Source organism: Pristiophorus japonicus, chromosome 5 (genome assembly GCF_044704955.1).
Source record: "Pristiophorus japonicus isolate sPriJap1 chromosome 5, sPriJap1.hap1, whole genome shotgun sequence".
Lineage (NCBI taxonomy): Eukaryota > Metazoa > Chordata > Chondrichthyes > Pristiophoridae > Pristiophorus > Pristiophorus japonicus.
Genome location: NC_091981.1, coordinates 135,205,660 through 135,220,747, shown reverse-complemented (window position 1 = coordinate 135,220,747; position 15,088 = coordinate 135,205,660). Strand labels below are relative to the sequence as shown.

The 15,088-nt window shown below is 45.4% G+C and overlaps 1 long non-coding RNA gene across 1 annotated transcript in view; it reads right to left on the bottom strand.

Annotated features, from left to right (window-relative positions):
- The window catches only part of LOC139263893 (uncharacterized), a 40,203-nt gene extending 25,846 nt beyond the window's left edge, over window positions 1–14,357 (bottom strand). Inside the window, exon 1 of the long non-coding RNA XR_011593242.1 lies at window positions 14,174–14,357. This is a non-coding gene — a long non-coding RNA (uncharacterized lncRNA). The remainder of the gene's footprint in view (window positions 1–14,173) is intronic.
- Window positions 14,358–15,088: the final 731 nt, after the last annotated feature.

The window sequence follows — 15,088 nt, the reverse complement described above, 5'->3', positions numbered from 1 at the left end:
AGCTTAATTTCAAGGTAAAGGATTGAAGCACAAAAAATAAGGAAATAGAAGAAAATAAATCATTCTTTTACAGGAGACATTTCTAAAGGACTTATTATTGGTGTTAATTATTTTTAATTGTTTCACTGTGGTATAAGAAGTCGCTCGACACTTCCGTGCTTCAACAATCAAGAACCAGATGATAGTTTCAATTTTGTAGCAGGTGTTTGTGAATCTTGGAAAGAAATGGAGGTTTAATTTTAAATAAACCACGATAATTCAGTCCAGTCTTATTTTAAAATGAGAACACACCACTTTTTTTCCCCATGCTTGGGTCCACTCAATCTATTATTTTAGAGATTCTCATTTGATTAATACTGACTTATTTCAACCAAAAATAATGTGTGCTGCAAGCTGGAGGCAGTTTGTTGAGCTATGCAGAAAATTATAACAAGTGTAGATTCTGACAGTTTTAGTAGTGCCCTAATGTAAGGGTCACATCTGCCTCTAGGTTGACTGCTCTCCCTGATTTCCAATGCACTGTGAACAGATTTGATTGCACACCTCATTGAGTGGTCAGTGAAGGCTGATCTTTGTTGACACATGTTGGAATTTACAATGTACATGGTAGAAACAGAAAATTGCTGCTAGTGAAGAAACTTTCTTGAGAACAATAAAGCCGAACTGAATTCAGCAAAGGAGGATCAACAAATTGATAAAGAAAGGGAAAATAGAATATAAAAGTAAACTAGTGAGAGACATAAAAACAGACTTTAAAAGCTTCTATAGGTATGTAAAAATGAAAAGATTAACAAAAGTAAATGTGGGTCCCATACAGGCTGAGACAGGAGAAACTATAATGGCGAATAAGGAAATGGCAGAGAAATTAAATAAATACTTTGTGTCTGTCTTCATGGAAGAAGATGCAAAAACCCTCGTGGAAATAGTGGCGAACCAAGGATCAAGCAAGAATGAGGAACTGAAAAAAATTAGTATTAGCAAAAAAATAGTACTGGAGAAATTAATGGGGCTGAAAGCCGATAAAATCCCTTGCACCTGATGACCTACATTGTAGGATTTTGAAAGAGGTGGCTGTAGAGATAGTGGCTGCATTGGTTGTCATCTTCCAAAATTCCTTAGGTTCTAGAATAGTACCTGTGGATTGGAAAGTAGCTAATGTAACCCGGTTATTTAAGAAAGGAGGAAGAAAAAAAACAGGGAACTACAGACAAATTAGCCTGACATCAGTAACATAGAAACATAGAAAATAGGTGCAGGAGTAGGCCATTCAGCCCTTTGAGCCTGCACTGCCATTCAATGAGTTCATGGCTGAACATGCAACTTCAGTACCCCATTCCTGCTTTCTCGCCATACCCCTTGATCCCCCGAGTAGTAAGGACTACATCTAACTCCTTTTTGAATATATTTAGTGAATTGGCCTCAACAACTTTCTGTGGTAAAGAATTCCACAGGTTCACCACTCTCTGGGTGAAGACGTTTCTCCTCATCTCGGTCCTAAATGACTTACCCCTTATCCTTAGACTGTGACCCCTGGTTCTGGACTTCCCCAACATTGGGAACATTCTTCCTGCATCTAACCTGTCTAAACCCATTAGAATTTTAAACGTTTCTATGAGATCCCCTCTCATTCTTCTGAACTCCAGTGAATACAAGCCAGTTGATCCACTCTTTCTTGATATGTCAGTCCCGCCATCCCGGGAATCAGTCTGGTGAACCTTCGCTGCACTCCCTCAATAGCAAGAATGTCCTTCCTAAAGTTAGGAGACCAAAACTGTACACAATACTCCAGGTGTGGCCTCACCAAGGTCCTGTACCACTGTAGCAACACCTCCCTGCCCCTGTACTCAAATCCCCTCGCTATGCCTCGGGTTCTTTTCAGGCTACAGCTGGAGACATTTGTGGACTTTTTCAGCAAGCAACACATTGCTGCATTAGACAGGTCACTGAAGCCCTGTACACAATCAGGAGGGACTTGATCAGCTTTCCTATGACCAGGGGGGCACAGAGTGAGAGGGCTCTAGGATTCTCCAGAATTGCAAACTTCCCCAAGGTGCAGGGAGCAATAGACTCTACGCACATCGCGATATGAGCACCTTTTCAGGATGCTGAGGTTTTCAGGAACCGCAAGGGATTCCATTCCCTGAATGTCCAACTGGTTGTTGACCACCAGCAAATTATACTGGCAGTGAATGCTCAATTTCTAGGCAGCATCCATGATGCTCACATCCTGCGTGAGAGCACTGTATCTGACTTGTTTAACAATGAGCCACAAGGTCAATGCTGGATGCTTGGTGATAAAGGATACGGCCTCTCCACCTGGCTGATGACCCCCCCGCGTGACACCCACACCAAGGCCGAGAGGAGATACAACGAGAGCAACAGAGAAACTCGCAATATCGTGGAGAAAACCATTGGAGTGCTGAAGCAGTGCTTTGGATGCCTGGACCACTCAGGAGGCGAGCTCCAATACCACCCTGAGCAGGTAGCTCAATTCGTGGTGGTGTGCTCCATGCTGCACAACTTGGTTATCAGAAGGGGACAAGAATTGCCTGATGAATCTGACAGTCCACCTCACGAGAGAGAGGAAGAGGAGGATGAGAATGCGGACGCCGACATCGGCCAAGACAATCAGGCTGACGCTGATGCCCCTGCCCCCCTGCCCCCCTGTAGACAGCATGAAAGGGCCCAAAGTGACATGATAGCTGCAAGAGCCTTATGTCAGGAGCTCACCAATGATCGCTTTGCCTGAAAGAACGTTGGTGTTATTTACAAGGCTGACACACTGCAGGGTGTGCAGGTCATACATCAATGGTGGGCATCACCTTGGTGACAGTTAAAGTTTAATTTGATTGAAGTTAAGTGTAATTATAACCTTTGATGTAAAGGAATCACCAGCGTATAATGGTGCAGCTATCTGAGCCAATGCAAGCTTTGATAAATAAAAAACATTTAAACTGAACATTGGTCTGAAATCATCAATATTTCTGTACAAAGCAACCCTTCCCCGTCCCCCCGTCTCCCCCTGCCGCTTCTCCTCCCCACCTCTACACCTTCCCCTTCCCCTCCTGACTCCAAGCCGCCTGGCCGAGGAGCTCCTCAGGCGATGCTTCATTGGGGGGGGTTGATGGCCAAGGCACTGCTTGGACGGATAAGGGAGAGGACGGTCCTGAGGTGGGAATGTGGTCCTGAGGTGGGAACGTTCTCCGAGCCAGAAGTAAGATGTTACTCCTGGCTCTCATGTGTGGTTGGCAACGGGGGTGCGGCACCTTGGGGTGCAGTGTTGCACTCCTGGACCACTGGGAGCCCTCTGCTTAGTGCCAACTATGTTCCTGGTGCTTAGTAGGCTTTTTGTTACTGGTGAATTTCCATCGTTCCTCCCACAACAGCCAGACAAGCATACACCACAGCCACACACGCTTTCAGTGCCTCTGAGCTCACTATCTCTCTGTCTCCTCTTCTGTGCATGTCATGATGACCCTTGACCTCCTGAATCGCAGGAATCGAGTGTTGCCATGCCATTGTTAAGGACGGACACACTTTACGGCAGAAGGTCAAAAAAATTTAATGCTACCGCCCATTTGATATCGCTCATGGTAACACCCATTTTCAAAAATGCAAACTAAGTGTTTTGAGAATGGCGAGAAGCCGATGATCTGAAAACCCTTTTTTAATGCCCACGCCATAACGTCCATTTTTGGGCCCTATATTCTAGGCCTATATTTTTATTAACTTCAAAAATTTTATATCCTTACAAATCACCATTAAACTTATCTATCCTCGGTTTTCAAGATGCTGCGGTTAACGCCGGGTGCACCCCGGGTCCGACCTGGGTCTGACTACTTTTTACTGCCGTGGTCCCAGGCGGACGCTATGCTTGAACGTTCCACCCAGGGTGCTAGCGCAGTGTTGCATGAGGATTGACATGAACCAAATTATCATAACTCGTGTGGGTGCTAAGTTTTAGTGCCGCATTAAAAACAATGCCAAAATTTCCCACAGAACTAAATTTTTTTTCCTCGTTTAGCGCCAAAAAACTAATTTTAGTGTTTTACCCAAGCGCTAAAATGTCGCAAACTCCTCGGAAATCCAGCCCACTGTGTGGAAGTTTCTGGATTTCTGATCTTTCAATTAGTATTGCAGAGTCTCGGTATTGTGCGAAAGGTTATTCAGGAAATATATTCTGCTCCTTCGTGGTATCATTACCAGCAAGAAATTTGCATGAATCATAAGAAATTTCATGCAGAGCAAAATAGAGTTATAGATGGTTGAGAACTGGTATGCCCACTCAAGCATACCTTAAAACATTGGCACAATGCCATTAGCAGTACAAATGAAACTTCAGTGGTTTTTGAACATCATCTGAATTGCTAAATTAAATTTAAATTTCATTACTTTCTCCAAATTTACTACTATTTATTATATTCATTATATTCAACCAGTGCCATTAACAATTAAAGTTATGTTGTAAAGGGGGAACCATTATCTTTTTCTGAGAGCAGTTTTCCCCTGAATTATTTGTGGTACGAGAGCAGAAAGCTGAGGGTACACGGCACTGTCATTTAATTGCAGTAATTTATGTTAATCTTCAGCCACCTCAGGTAAAAAAAAACAGAAAAGCCTCGCAGGAAATTCAGCTGCAGTGTGATTCAAGAGTAGAATGGAGGAAAAGGATGAGCATCCATTTTCCTTCATCTAATAACCACTTTTCAGATGCTATTTGTGCGCTAAAACCAGGAAAACGGATGTAAGGATGTTGTCCATGACATGAAGACAACATCTGGGCTATTAAAATATCACAAAATAATCACATTATTACAAAAAATGTATTATTTCTCGTCCACATAATGTCAAAACAATCGGGCTGATTTTTATCATCACCTCCTGGGTGGTAAACTGGAGGAGCTGATCGGTCACTTGTTATAGAAACTGCCCGATGTTTATTTACAAATAGAAATGAAAATCAGTCGGGTTCTTGGGCAGTGAAGGTGAAAATTACTGTCATTACCTCAGGAACAAAAAATGGCACAAAATCCCTTCATAACTAAACTTTTGAAATTCCCTCCTTAAAATGCCAATCATCCTCCTTAGAGATAGAAAGAAAAACATGATGCCCTCTGTCATGTATCTTACATTATTATATATAACTGTATCCCAACATGCTATACATGACTGTAATAAGATATGACCTGTAACCACCAGCATACCTTACCATCAGGGGTACACTTGCAAGAGACAGGTATATAAGGGCAGGTCTCAGGCAAGTGCAGTATTCCAGAGCTGTGAAATAAAGGTGTAGGTCCAGAGTGACCTTGACTTCACTACTTGCCTCGTGTGAATCTGTACTGAGGGGACAGGACTTTACAGTGGCGACAGGTTACGGGATTACAGAATTCACAGAATGGCGAACAACGGATGAGACAATTGGTAGGACTTTATAGAAAGGCTCCAGCAAAGCTTTGTAACCAAAGACTGGTTAGGCGACGATAAGGCAGACAAGAGAAGAGCCCATCTCTTGACCAGCTGTGGCTCGAAAACATACGCTCGAATGAAGGATCTGTTGGTATCCGAGAAACCAGCAAGCAAGTCGTTTGAAGAATTGAGCACACTGGTAAGAGACCACCTGAAGCCAGCGAGCAGCCTACACATGGCCAGACATAGGTTCTACAACTACAGACGCTGCATGGGCCAGAGCATACCCGACTTCGTGGCGGAACTTCGGAGGTTGGCTAGTTTATGTGAGTTCTCCGATGAAATGAGGAGAGAAATGCTGAGAGACTTTTTCATCGAAGGAATAGGCCACGCAGGCATATTCCAACAGCTCAAATAGACTAAGAACCTGACCTTAGAGGCAGCAGCAGTGGTTGCACAGACATTTTTGGTAGGGGAAGAAGAAACGAGGTTGATTTACAATGCAGGTACGACAACTAACGAAATATTGGAACAAGAAGTTCACAGCACTAAACAAGCTGCTACACCCACACACAGACAAAACCAGCAGAACAAGCTCTCGACGGCAAGCAGTGGCAACAGGAGCCATCAAGGGCCACAGGAACGGCCGTCACAACTCATCAACTACAAACTGAGAGAAGTTCAAGAGAGATCAGCCAGACGCAGCTCATTCTTTGGGAACACTTTGAACAATGAAACAGGTCTGTGCTGGAGGTGTGGGGGTGGACACTCGTCAAGGGGATGTCGTTTTCAGCAGGCTGTTTGCAGGAACTGTGAATATACAGGGCATTTGGCCCGTATGTGCAAATAAACGGCAGCTCGGCTGGTATACGAATCGGATGGGTCGGAAAGCGGACCAGAAGACGGTGGGGACAGTACCTGGGACAGCGATGTACAGCGTGTCAACACGATCAATGGCCGCTGCTCCTACGACAGGACATCTCCTATAATGATGAGGGTCCTACTCAACGGGATATCTGTCAACATGGAGCTGGGTACGGGAGAGAGTCAATCTCTCATGGGCGCTCAACAATTTGAACAACTGTGGCCGCATAAAAGAGACAGACCAAAACTCACAAGGGTCGACACCAAACTAAGGACCTATACCAAAGAAATCGTACCAGTCCTCGGCAGCACCATGCTCTCTGTCACACACAAAGGGACAGTGAACCGACTTCCCCTGTGGATTGTCCCCGGAGACCCCCCAGCAGTGCTGGGGAGAAGCTGGCTGGCAAAACTAAACTGGAAATGGGATGATGTCCATGCCATGTCATTAGAGGAATGGACCTCCTGCTCAACAGTTATAAAGTGATTTGAACATCTCTTTCAGCCAGGTGTGGGCACTTTCAAAGGGGCCAAAGTCAAAATCTACATCACACAGGATGCTGGACCGGTCCATCACAAGTCCAGAGCTGTACCCTATGTGATGAGGGAAAAGATTGAACACGAACTAGAAAGGCTTCTGCGGGAAGGCATTATATCACCTGTGGAATTTAGCGACTGGGCAAGTCCCATCGTCCCAGTCATGAAGCCTGACGGATCCGTACGAATCTGTGGGGACTACAAATCTACCGTAAACAGAGTCTCCCTGCAGGACCAGTACCCGCTGCCCAGAGCGGAGGACTTATTTGCCACATTGGCTGGAGGTAAACTTTTCTCAAAATTAGACCTCACATCTGCGTATATGACGCAAAAATTGACCAAGGAATCCAAGCTACTCACCACCATCAACACACATCGAGGCCTTTTCATGTACAATCGATGCCCATTCGGCATCAGGTCGACAGCTGCCATATTCCAGCACAACATGGAGAGTCTGCTCAAGTCCATTCCGGGGACGGTTGTATTTCAAGACGACATACTTATCATGGGCAGGGACACCGACTCCCATCTCCGTAATTTGGAGGACGTACTAAAGCGGTTGGATCGGGTAGGCCTACGAGTCAAGAAATCCAAGTGCCTGTTTCTCGCACCCGAGGTTGAATTTTTGGGCAGAAGGATTGCCGCTGATGGAATCCGCCCAACAGAGTCCAAAACAGAAGCAATTCGCCTGGCACCCAGGCCCCGGATTGTCTCAGAACTGCGCGCCTTTCTCAGGCTACTCAATTACTTTGGGAACTTTATGCAGAACTTAAGCACGCTGCTGGAGCCTCTCCACGTGCTACTCAGGAAGGCGTACGATTGGTTTTGGGGGGACGCCCAGGAACGCGCCTTCAATAAGGCACAAAACCTTCTGTGTTCCAACAGTGTTTTGACTTTCTTTGACCCAGGTAAAAAGCTAGTTCTCACATGCAATGCATCAGCGTATGGGGTCGAGTGCGTTTTGCAACATGTCAATAATGCGAGCAAATTACAACCCATAGCTTCTGCCTCCAGGTCACTTTCGCGGGCGGAGCACGGGCACGGAATGGTAGAGAAGGAGGCGCTCGCGTGCGTGTACGGTGTCAAAAAGATGCACCAATACCTTTTCGGGGCCAAGTTCACATTAGAAACCGACCACAAGCCCCTCACGTCCCTCCTATCTGAGAGCAAGGCAATAAACGCCAACGCCTCGGCGCGAATTCAACGGTGGGCACTCATGCTGGCATCCTACGACTATACCATAAGGCACAGACAGGCACAGACAACTGTGCCGACACGCTCAGCAGGCTACCCCTGGTGACCACGGAAGGGTCTGACGAACAGGACTGTGAGATAGTCATGGCAATCAATGCCTTTGAGTCCACAGGTTCGCCGTAGTCGTAGTTGCATTTTCAAAGTCGATCAAATGCACCATTTTAAACTCGAGCACAACCTCCACCACTGTGGAGAGCCGCGTAACCATGTTTGCAACGCATGGAATCCCTGACATATTAGTCAGTGACAATGGTCCGTGCTTCACCAGCGCAGAATTCCAAGACTTTATAATTGACCACGGCATAAATCACGTCAAGATGGCACCGTTCAAGACGGCCTCCAACGGCCAGGCGGAGAGAGCAGTGCAAATCATTAAACAAGGCATGCTTAAAATCCAAGGTCCCAAGCTGCAGGGTCGCCTGTCGCAACTGCTCTTGGCATACAGATCTCGTCCGCACTCACTGACTGGGATCCCCTCCGCGCAACTGTTGATGAAAAGGACTTTAAAAACAAGGCTCTCATTAATCCTCCCAGACATGCACGAAATCGTTGAAGCAAAGCGCCGTAAGCTGACTGAGTACCATGACAGAAATTCGAGGGGGAGATGGAATGAGATAGGGGACAAAGTGTTTGTACTAAACTGTGGCAGGGGTCCCAAATGGCTTGCAGGGACAGTAACGGGCAAGGAAGGAAACAGGCTACTGGTAGTACAAATGGACAATGGCAAAACCTGCCGGAGGCATGTAGACCAAGTCAAAAGCAGATTTACCAACAACACTGCAGAACCATAGGCAGACTACAATGTGGAACTCGCACCACACCTGGTGGACAGACAGAAGGAACAACCTGAGGAAAGGGCAACCCCAACCGACAGCCCAGGCGAGTCAACAACAATCACACCAATCGAAACAGACAGCCCAGGAGAGATACCAGCAACCACACCCAAAGAAAAACAGACACGAAGGCAAACAACTGAACCACAACTCAGATGCTCCACGCGAGAGCCTAGAACACCTGAGAGACTGAACTTGTAAAGACAATAAGACCTTGGGGGAGGGTGATGTCATGTATCTTACATTATTATATATAACTCTATCCCAACATGCTATACATGACTGTAATAAGATATGACCTGTAACCACCCGCATACCTTACCACTGAGGCTGCACTTGCAAGAGACAGGTATATAAGCACAGGTCTCAGGCAAGTGCAGCATTCGAGAACTGTGAAATAAAGGTGCAGATCCAGAGTGACATTGACTTCACTACATGCCTCGTGTGCATCTGTGCTGAGGGGACAGGACTTTACACCCTGAGTAACTATAATAAGAACATAAGAACATAAGAAATAGGAGCAGGAATAGGCCATTTGGCCCCTCGAGCCTGCTCCGCCATTCAATAAGATCATGGCTGATCTGATCTTGGCCTCAACTCCACTTCCCTCATAACCCTTGACTTCCTTATCATTCAAAAATCTATCTCCACCTTAAATATATTCAATGACCCAGGCTCAACAGCTCTCTGGGGTAGAGAATTCCAAAGATTTACGACCCTCTGAGAGAAAAAATTCCTCCTCAATTCCGTTTTAAATGGGCGACTCCTTATTCTGAAACTATGTCCCCAGTTCTAGATTCCTCACGAGGGGAATTATTCTCTCTGCATCTACCCTGTCAAGCCCCCTCAGAATCTTATACATTTCAATAAGATCACCCCTCATTCTTCCAAACTCCAATGATTATAGGCCCAATCTGCTCAAACTTTCAGCATAAGACAACCCCTTCATCTCAGGAATCAACCTTGTGAACCATCTCAGTACTGCCTCCAATGCAAGTACATCTCTCCTTAAATAAGCAGATCAAAACTGTATGCATTACTCCAGGTGTGGTAACAATGCCCTGTAGTGTTGTAACAGGACTTCCCTACTTTTATACTTCATCCCCCTTGCAATAAAGGACAACATTCCATTTGCCTTCTTAATTACTTGCTGCACTTGCATGCTACCCTTTTGTGTTTCATGCACAAAGACCCCCAAATCCCTCTGTATTGCAGCATTTTGTAATCTCGCCCCATTTAAATAATAATTTGCTATTTTATTTTTCCTACCAAAGTGGATAACTTCATCTGCCAAAAAATTTGGTCACTCACTTAACCTATCTATATCCCTTTGCAGATTATTTGTGTCCTCCACTTAAGTTGCTTTCCCACCTATCTTTGGATAGAATCAGCAACTTTGGCTACATTACACATGGTCCCTTCATCCAAGTCATTAATATAGATTGTAAATAGTTGAAGCCCCAGCACTGATCCCTGTACTCCCCACTAATTAATTACAGTTTTCCAACTTGAAAATTACCCATTTATTCCGACTCTCTGTTTTCTGTTAATTAGCCATCCTCCATCCTTGCTAATATATTACCCCCAACCCCATGAGCTCTTACCTTGTGCAGTAACCTTTTATGTGGCACCTTATTGAATGCCTTCTGGAAATCCAAATACACAACTACTGGTTCCCCTTTATCCACCCTGCTCGTTACATCCTCAAAGAATTCCAGCAACTTTGTCAAACATGATTTCCCTTTCATAAAACCATGCTGACTCTGCCTGACTGTATTATGAGTTTCTAAATGTCCTGCTACTACCTCTTTAATAATGGATTCCAACATTTTACCAATGAGAAATATTAGGCTAACTGGTCTATAGTTTCCTGCTTTCTGTCTCCCTCCTTTCTACATGGTTAAGCAGCATGTATAGTAACTGCATTATATTGCAGTTGAGAAGCAAAGATTAGAGACCTGTTAAGATGATGTTATACTGCAGTTTTGCAGTGTCTGTAATTTATTTTGATAATAATATTTTATTTTGGATTTTACATTTTTACAACAAACTGTGATTATAGATATATTGGCCTGGCTGTTTGGAAGCAGAGTGGGCTTGGAAGCAGTCAGGAGACCTGGGAAAATGACTGGGCCTGATTTGCATGGGTTACCTCTTTTTCCCAGACACAAGATTGGGAGGCTAGCTAGCTGCAGATCACAGACAAGAGGGTGGGATGGATTGTGTGGGGGCCCGTGGGGATGGCTGGTGGTGCACAGGGAAGGCCAGAGTAGTGGGACAGGGGGGATGTCGGGAAAGATCGAGGCTGGAGCAGAACAATTGGGGGCTGGAGGAGTGGGGGCAGGGAGCAGGGGATGGGGAGTTGGAAATGATCAGGTGTCAGAGCAGCTGATCGCAGGGCCCGAGGAGCGGGGTGTGGGGGTGAGGGAAGGCTGGGTGAGTATTGGAAGGCCGGAAGAGTAGGGGTGGTAGCAGGTGAGCATCTGAGGAACGGGAGCAGCACAGGGTGAGGAGGGGCGGAGGGGGGTGGGGGGGTGACAGGAATAGCAGATCAGGAGGCCAGGAGCAACACGAGGAGGGGGGGGGGGGTGTAGGGATAGGAGCTGCAGCATGGGGGACCAGAGCAGCATGGGGGGGTGGCTGGGGAAACCTCATGGGGGGGTATTAGTGGCCTACGGGATGGGGTTCGGAGGCCCGGGAGTGATCGCAGGCCTCTTGGGAGGGTCTCCATTCATGGGGGTTGGGTTAGGCAGGGACTCTGGATCCAGGAGATAAGTGTAAAGGCGCTTACCTCCTGGATCCAGCAATCCTCGCCTCACTCTAACTCACGGGTTTCACGAGGCCATCAAAACCCGACCAGCCTGAGTTAAATTTAAAGTGGAGGTTTAATCTGAGGCATGCCAGTCTCATTATAATATTTAATTAGAAGACCCGCCTCCTGGGAGCAGGTTAACTGCCATCTCCTAACCTGCCTCTGTTAAAACCGTAAGTGGGCAGATTGGAGACAGGTACTAGTTGGAATTCAAACTTTTAGCACTTTGGGCTAGAAATTTGGGACGATAACTTTTGTGGGAGCGCAAAAGTATCACCGGGTGCTACACAATTCAATTAGACACGAATTTACGGTTTAGCGCTCCAGGAGGGAAGAAGAGCGCCAAATCAAGCGTACTACCCTTGGAGCGTTAAATCAGGCAAGAGGGGTGGTAGCGGCATAGCGTTGCACAATATCCCATGCAGCGCTGCCGGATCTACAAGCTCCTCGCCCCCTTTAATGGGAAGGGCTAATACTGAGGGCGTTGCAAGGTTAGGCTTCGATTGGTCGGTAACGGCACCTACGATCCACGAAGATCACGCACCAAGCACTCTAACAGGGCTGATCAATTGCGGCATTGGAAAAGTTCAAAAAGCAGCACAGTGGAGAGAAAATAACATTTTGGCCTACCTGGTCACCAATGCCTCCAATTACCACTCACCAAGTGGCCAGCCACGTTCACAACGTATCCTGCAGCTACCATTGTTGATGTCCAGTGATGCTGCGCACTGGATGACGTCACAATTTTCAGTGTGCAGGAGATCACGGCGTTAACGCTAACCCGCAAGGGAAGTTCGCGGATATCGGTACTTTCGTCAGAGAGCCGGTAGCTCCCCGTTATCGCCCCCCGGAGGCACTAACGGGAGGTGAAAACTTCCCACCCAACCCAAACTCACCAGTTTTTGGGGCTAAAATTACTCCCATTGTAGTTGAGAGAATAATTTTTCTTGGGAGCCACTGGGGACTAATGTTTTTTTTGGAGCTAATCGATGTTTTTGGAGTAACTTAAAAATCGCAATTCTGCACTTTTAAGTTGCTCCAGTGTAATCGAGTTAGTTCGGTTTTTTTTTAGTTCAGGTTTTTTTTTCAAAAGGGGGCATTACCAACCACTTATCCCTGTTTTGGCCATTTCTGCAAGTTATTGATCTACAGCAGGAATGCAAAATGGGCAATAGCGAATCAGCAGTCCGTTTTACTCCAGATTTTCTATTCTATTCCACGACTGCCAAAGACCAAATTCACCCCATTGTCTTCTGTTGTCTTTGTGCGTGTGGTGGGGGATGAAGGGCACAAGGTTCAACTCGAGTTGCTCTGTTTTTTTAGAGCTAATCGATGTTTTTGGAGTAAACTTAAAAATCGCAATTCTGCATATTTAAGTTGCTCCAGTGTAATCGAGTTAGTTAGGTTTTTTTTTAGTTCAGGTTTTTTTTTCAAAAGGGGGCGTTACCAACCACTTACCCCTGTTTTGGCCATTTATGCAAGTTTCAACAGTTAAAACTTACACCAAACTAACTTAGGCCAGAGCAAGTGTCCACTTTTGTACGTTCTGAAAAACCCTGCAGTGAGTTAAGAGTTCAGCGCCCAGGTAGCCAGAGACAGGGGGTGGGAAACATTAAACACTAAGCACTAAAGCATTAAACACATCACTGTAACCAATAAAGAACCATATAAACCATAGCATTTAATAAATAATAGAAAATGTAAAATAAATCAAGTAATAATTAGTAAAGAGTCTTACCTTCCCAACTGGAGCATGCACCGGCAATGCCCTTCAGCCAGGGCTAGGTGCGAGATCCTCCAGCAACAGTGTAGTAACTCAACCTCAGAATAACATTCTTATTACCAACAACAGACACTTACATGCTGAATATTATGATTGCACAGTTAAATTATCAAGATTTTCTGCCATCGACTTACATTAAATTGAACGTGTTTGAACACCTCCAAGAAAATTAGATTTATACGTAAATATAATTGCGTACTGCATAACCAACACTGTCGAAATGTTCCATTAATTCAAAGCAGTTAACTTTTTGATATTGAAGTTCAGAAACAGAGGAGCTCTTTAGGTAAATTCCAGCTAGTTTCCTTTAGACTATATTTTAAAGATGTGGGTGCAGAAATTGCAGTCGGAGGCTATCCTCTTTATTTGTAAGTGTTTCGATGCTCCGACTACAGCAAGACACAACAGATGACTGTATCAAAATTACCAAACATATCAACATTGGAACAAAATGCCTCTGCAAGGCACTTCGAGTCGAGGAGGAGCACTGATTACTTTGAGCAGTTTTAGAATAATTAATAAACATGGATAAAAACCAGGTCGCGGCAGGGAGCCCATTCGGCCAGGGCTCGGGCAGCGTGCGAAAACACCAGCAGCAGCTGGAGGCGTGGATTGGGTGGCTGGACACTACCGGGACGATGATTTACAACGAGGTGGCTGAGGTAAGTAAAAAAAATATACCATTTTTAGTTGCCGCTTTCTTCGCGGATTCCTGCACGCAAACGCTTCCAAGTAGGTGATTTTTAAATTGCAGAGCCTGCAGCATTGGGCTAGAGGTGGAGAGCTTTGGGCCCCTCCCATGCAGCCTGCAGCACACGCATATAGAATCTGGGGGCCAGGAACTACTGCACACGCACGCAGACTCCACTGCGCATGCGCGCAGCTGCCGGCAGTCTTTTAGGCGCAGGGCTATAGCTCCGCCCCCACTCTGCTGCACCGAGACCACAGGAGGCCTCATTTCAGTTGAGAATAGCAAGGTAGGAAACAGGCGCGCTTTTTATTCCAGGAAATGGGCGAATCTCCCAGAGGTGCGCCGTTCTAATTGTCGAAACTTGGGCCCAAAAAGAGGAGCAGTTTTTTCAGTGCTGCATTTTCATGAATTAAAGGACAAAGAAGCCAATACTGTTTCTTTAGAAATTACTGGGACAGTACATACAATATTTTTTTTCATAAAGAATCAAAAAATAACCTGTGCGTTCAACTTGCCACAGGTTGGAAATCATTTTGGCTTTTAAAAAATATATATGATCTATTCAACATGTGAGACTACTTCTGGAGTCATTGTGGTAATGTTATTGTGCGTACTTAGATGTACCTGCATCTAAAGATTATTTTGCATTGATTAGCATAAGCAGCAAACTGATGGGTTCAGCCACATAAAAGCATGCATCTAAAAATGCTGTGACAATGGATAACTGAAACCCAAAACATGGCCATGGTTCCTGTTGTGACAGGATTTTAATGTGCATATTCTCTTGTTACAGACTGTTGAACGGAAGACTAGCCTGACTAATTTTATCTGCGATTATCTAGGTATGACATTTGCTGAAATAAAGATGTGTTTGAAGTCTTGTCAGAAATTGTCACTTTTACTGA